The sequence below is a fragment of the Octopus bimaculoides genome, chromosome 4 (genome assembly GCF_046866305.1).
Source record: "Octopus bimaculoides isolate indiv1 chromosome 4, ASM4686630v1, whole genome shotgun sequence".
Lineage (NCBI taxonomy): Eukaryota > Metazoa > Mollusca > Cephalopoda > Octopoda > Octopodidae > Octopus > Octopus bimaculoides.
Window position 1 is genome coordinate 114,013,199 of NC_142931.1, and position 6,000 is coordinate 114,019,198.

Below are 6,000 nucleotides of genomic sequence, written 5' to 3' on the forward strand. Positions count from 1 at the left end.
GTGCAGCCGCAGCCGGGCAACGAGCAACGAGCAAGTAGAAGCGGCGTAAGCAGCGGTGGACGAAGCCCGCAAATCGTTCCCGCTGTCGTTATGCTTCCTTCTCATTCTCTCTCTGCTGTAGTAGTAGCTGCCGACCGCGCAGTTTTCACCCAGCCTGCGTCCGCCCGAATACAGTGCGCTAGGCTGACGATGCTGCACGCTTTGCGGCTCCACGATCCTCAATATCTCTCTCGCCTTCCTTCCTGGCGTCGGCCAACATCGCCGCCGCCGCCTCCTCGCCTTTCCGGCGCCATCCAGCCGGTTTCGTAAGCCGCGGCCGGGCCCCCTCGCACTCGTCGGCCCTCTAACAGTGCAGCCGCAGCCGAGCAACGAGCAACGAGCAAGTAGAAGCGGTGTCAGCAGCGGTGGACGAAGCCCGCAAATCGTTCCCGCTGTCGTTATGCTTGGTTCTCATTCTCTCTCTGCTGTAGTAGTAGCTGCCGACCGCGCAGTTTTCGCCCAGCCTGCGTCCGCCCGAATACCGTGCGCTAGGCCGACGGTGCTGCACCCTTTGCGGCTCCACGAACCTCAATATCTCTCTCGTCTTCCTTCCTGGCGTCGGCCTACATCGCCGCCGCCTCCTCGCCTTTCCGGCGCCATCCAGCCGGTTTCGTAAGCCGCGGCCGGGCCCCCTCGCACTCGTTAGCCCTCTAACAGTGCCCCCGCAGCCGAGCAACGAGCAACGAGCAAGTAGAAGCGGCGTCAGCAGCGGTGGACGAAGCCCGCAAATCGTTCCCGCTGTCGTTATGCTTCGTTCTCATTCTCTCTCTGCTATAGTAGTAGCTGCCGATCGCGCAGTTTTCACCCAGCCTGCGACCGCCCGAATACAGTGCGCTAGGCCGACCTTGCTGCACGCTTTGCGGCTCCACGAACCTCAATATCTCTCTCGTCTTCCTTCCTGGCGTCGGCCTACATCGCCGCCGCCTCGTCACCTTTCCGGCGCCATCCAGCCGGTTTCGTAAGCCGCGGCCGGGCCCCCTCGCACTCGTCGGCCCTCTAACAGTGCAGCCTCAGCCTAAGCCGAGCAACGAGCAACGAGCAAGTAGAAGCGGTGTCATCAGCGGTGGACGAAGCCCGCAAATCGTTCCCGCTGTCGTTATGCTTCCTTCTCATTCTCTCTCTGCTGTAGTAGTAGCTGCCGACCGCGCAGTTTTCACCCAGCCTGCGTCCGCCCGAATACAGTGCGCTAGGCCGACGGTGCTGCACGCTTTGCGGCTCCACGAACCTCAATATCTCTCTCGTCTTCCTTCCTGGCGTCGGCCAACATCGCCGCCGCCGCCTCCTCGCCTTTACGGCGCCATCCAGCCGGTTTCGTAAGTCGCGGCCGGGCCCCCTCGCACTCGTCGGCCCTCTAACAGTGCAGCCACAGCCGGGCAACGAGCAACGAGCAAGTAGAAGCGGCGTAAGCAGCGGTGGACGAAGCCCGCAAATCGTTCCCGCTGTCGTTATGCTTCCTTCTCATTCTCTCTCTGCTGTAGTAGTAGCTGCCGACCGCGCAGTTTTCACCCAGCCTGCGTCCGCCCGAATACAGTGCGCTAGACTGACGATGCTGCACGCTTTGCGGCTCCACGAACCTCAATATTTCTCTCGTCTTCCTTCCTGGCGTCGGCCTACATCGCCGCCGCCTCCTCGGCTTTCCGGCGCCATCCAGCCGGTTTCGTAAGCCGCGGCTTGGCCCCCTCGCACTCGTCGGCCCTCTAACAGTGCAGCCGCAGCCGGGCAACGAGCAACGAGCAAGTAGAAGCGGCGTAAGCAGCGGTGGACGAAGCCCGCAAATCGTTCCCGCTGTCGTTATGCTTCCTTCTCATTCTCTCTCTGCTGTAGTAGTAGCTGCCGACCGCGCAGTTTTCACCCAGCCTGCGTCCGCCCGAATACAGTGCGCTAGGCTGACGATGCTGCACGCTTTGCGGCTCCACGAACCTCAATATCTCTCTCGCCTTCCTTCCTGGCGTCGGCCAACATCGCCGCCGCCGCCTCCTCGCCTTTCCGGCGCCATCCAGCCGGTTTTGTAAGCCGCGGCCGGGCCCCCTCGCACTCGTCGGCCCTCTAACAGTGCAGCCGCAGCCGAGCAACGAGCAACGAGCAAGTAGAAGCGGCGTCAGCAGCGGTGGACGAAGCCCGCAAATCGTTCCCGCTGTCGTTATGCTTGGTTCTCATTCTCTCTCTGCTGTAGTAGTAGCTGCCGACCGCGCAGTTTTCGCCCAGCCTGCGTCCGCCCGAATACCGTGCGCTAGGCCGACGGTGCTGCACCCTTTGCGGCTCCACGAACCTCAATATCTCTCTCGTCTTCCTTCCTGGCGTCGGCCTACATCGCCGCCGCCTCCTCGCCTTTCCGGCGCCATCCAGCCGGTTTCGTAAGCCGCGGCCGGGCCCCCTCGCACTCGTTAGCCCTCTAACAGTGCCCCCGCAGCCGAGCAACGAGCAACGAGCAAGTAGAAGCGGCGTCAGCAGCGGTGGACGAAGCCCGCAAATCGTTCCCGCTGTCGTTATGCTTCGTTCTCATTCTCTCTCTGCTATAGTAGTAGCTGCCGATCGCGCAGTTTTCACCCAGCCTGCGACCGCCCGAATACAGTGCGCTAGGCCGACCTTGCTGCACGCTTTGCGGCTCCACGAACCTCAATATCTCTCTCGTCTTCCTTCCTGGCGTCGGCCTACATCGCCGCCGCCTCGTCACCTTTCCGGCGCCATCCAGCCGGTTTCGTAAGCCGCGGCCGGGCCCCCTCGCACTCGTCGGCCCTCTAACAGTGCAGCCTCAGCCTAAGCCGAGCAACGAGCAACGAGCAAGTAGAAGCGGTGTCATCAGCGGTGGACGAAGCCCGCAAATCGTTCCCGCTGTCGTTATGCTTCCTTCTCATTCTCTCTCTGCTGTAGTAGTAGCTGCCGACCGCGCAGTTTTCACCCAGCCTGCGTCCGCCCGAATACAGTGCGCTAGGCCGACGGTGCTGCACGCTTTGCGGCTCCACGAACCTCAATATCTCTCTCGTCTTCCTTCCTGGCGTCGGCCAACATCGCCGCCTCCGCCTCCTCGCCTTTACGGCGCCATCCAGCCGGTTTCGTAAGTCGCGGCCGGGCCCCCTCGCACTCGTCGGCCCTCTAACAGTGCAGCCACAGCCGGGCAACGAGCAACGAGCAAGTAGAAGCGGCGTAAGCAGCGGTGGACGAAGCCCGCAAATCGTTCCCGCTGTCGTTATGCTTCCTTCTCATTCTCTCTCTGCTGTAGTAGTAGCTGCCGACCGCGCAGTTTTCACCCAGCCTGCGTCCGCCCGAATACAGTGCGCTAGACTGACGATGCTGCACGCTTTGCGGCTCCACGAACCTCAATATCTCTCTCGCCTTCCTTCCTGGCGTTGGCCAACATCGCCGCCGCCGCCTCCTCGCCTTTCCGGCGCCATCCAGCCGGTTTCGTAAGTCGCGGTCGGGCCCCCTCGCACTTGTCGGCCCTCTAACAGTGCACCCGCAGCCGAGCAACGAGCAACGAGCAAGTAGAAGCGGCGTCAGCAGCGGTGGACGAAGCCCGCAAATCGTTCCCGCTGTCGTTATGCTTCCTTCTCATTCTCTCTCTGCTGTAGTAGTAGCTGCCGACCGCGCAGTTTTCACCCAGCCTGCGTCCGCCCGAATACAGTGCGCTATGCCGACGGTGCTGCACGCTTTGCGGCTCCACGAACCACAATATCTCTCTCGTCTTCCTTCATGGCGTCGGCCTACATCGCCGCCGCCTCCTCGCCTTTCCGGCGCCATCGAGCCGTTTTCGTAAGACGCGGCCGGGCCCCCTCGCACTCGTCGGCCCTCTAACAGTGCAGCCGCAGCCGAGCAACGAGCAACGAGCAAGTAGAAGCGGCGTCAGCAGCGGTGGACGAAGCCCGCAAATCGTTCCCGCTGTCGTTATGCTTCCTTCTCATTCTCTCTCTGCTGTAGTAGTAGCTGCCGACCGCGCAGTTTTCAACCAGCCTGCGTCCGCCCGAATTCCGTGCGCCAGGCCGACGGTGCTGCACGCTTTGCGGCTCCACGAACCTCAATATCTCTCTCGTCTTCCTTCCTGGCGTCGGCCTACATCGCCGCCGCCTCCTCACCTTTCCGGCGCCATCCAGCCGGTTTCGTAAGCCGCTGCCGGGCCCCCTCGCACTCGTCGGCCCTCTAACAGTGCAGCCTCAGCCTCAGCCGAGCAACGAGCAACGAGCAAGTAGAAGCGGTGTCATCAGCGGTGGACGAAGCACGCAAATCGTTCCCGCTGTCGTTATGCTTCCTTCTCATTCTCTCTCAGCTGTAGTAGTAGCTGCCGACCGCGCAGTTTTCACCCAGCCTGCGTCCGCCCGAATACAGTGCGCTAGGCCGACGGTGCTGCACGCTTTGCGGCTCCACGAACCTCAATATCTCTCTCGTCTTCCTTCCTGGCGTCGGCCTACATCGCCGCCGCCTCCTCACTTTTCCGGCGCCATCCAGCCGGTTTCGTAAGCCGCGGCCGGGCCCCCTCGCACTCGTCGGCCCTCTAACAGTGCAGCCTCAGCCTCAGCCGAGCAACGAGCAACGAGCAAGTAGAAGCGGTGTCATCAGCGGTGGACGAAGCCCGCAAATCGTTCCCGCTGTCGTTATGCTTCCTTCTCATTCTCTCTCAGGTGTAGTAGTAGCTGCCGACCGCGCAGTTTTCACCCAGCCTGCGTCCGCCCGAATACAGTGCGCTAGGCCGACGGTGCTGCACGCTTTGCGGCTCCACGAACCTCAATATCTCTCTCGTCTTCCTTCCTGGCGTCGGCCAACATCGCCGCCGCCGCCTCCTCGCCTTTCCGGCGCCATCCAGCCGGTTTCGTAAGCCGCGGCTTGGCCCCCTCGCACTCGTCGGCCCTCTAACAGTGCTGCCGCAGCCGGGCAACGAGCAACGAGCAAGTAGAAGCGGCGTCAGCAGCGGTGGACGAAGCCCGCAAATCGTTCCCGCTGTCGTTATGCTTCCTTCTCATTCTCTCTCTGCTGTAGTAGTAGCTGCCGACCGCGCAGTTTTCACCCAGCCTGCGTCCGCCCGAATTCCGTGCGCCAGGCCGACGGTGCTGCACGCTTTGCGGCTCCACGAACCTCAATATCTCTCTCGTCTTCCTTCCTGGCGTCGGCCTACATCGCCGCCGCCTCCTCACCTTTCCGGCGCCATCCAGCCGGTTTCGTAAGCCGTGGCCGGGCCCCCTCGCACTCGTCGGCCCTCTAACAGTGCAGCCTCAGCCTCAGCCGAGCAACGAGCAACGAGCAAGTAGAAGCGGTGTCATCAGCGGTGGACGAAGCCCGCAAATCGTTCCCGCTGTCGTTATGCTTCCTTCTCATTCTCTCTCAGGTGTAGTAGTAGCTGCCGACCGCGCAGTTTTCACCCAGCCTGCGTCCGCCCGAATACAGTGCGCTAGGCCGACGGTGCTGCACGCTTTGCGGCTCCACGAACCTCAATATCTCTCTCGTCTTCCTTCCTGGCGTCGGCCAACATCGCCGCCGCCGCCTCCTCGCCTTTCCGGCGCCATCCAGCCGGTTTCGTAAGTCGCGGCCGGGCCCCCTCGCACTCGTCGGCCCTCTAACAGTGCACCCGCAGCCGAGCAACGAGCAACGAGCAAGTAGAAGCGGCGTCAGCAGCGGTGGACGAAGCCGCAAATCGTTCCCGCTGTCGTTATGCTTCCTTCTCATTCTCTCTCTGCTGTAGTAGTAGCTGCCGATCGCGCAGTTTTCACCCAGCCTGCGACCGCCCGAATACAGTGCGCTAGGCCGACGGTGCTGCACGCTTTGCGGCTCCACGAATCTCAATATCTCTCTCGTCTTCCTTCCTGGCGTCGGCCAACATCGCCGCCGCCGCCTCCTCGCCTTTCCGGCGTCATCCAGCCGGTTTCGTAAGCCGCGGCCGGGCCCTCTCGCACTCGTCGGCCCTCTAACAGTGCAGCCGCAGCCGAGCTACGCGCAACGAGCAAGTAGAAGCGGCGTCAGCAGCGGTGGACGAAG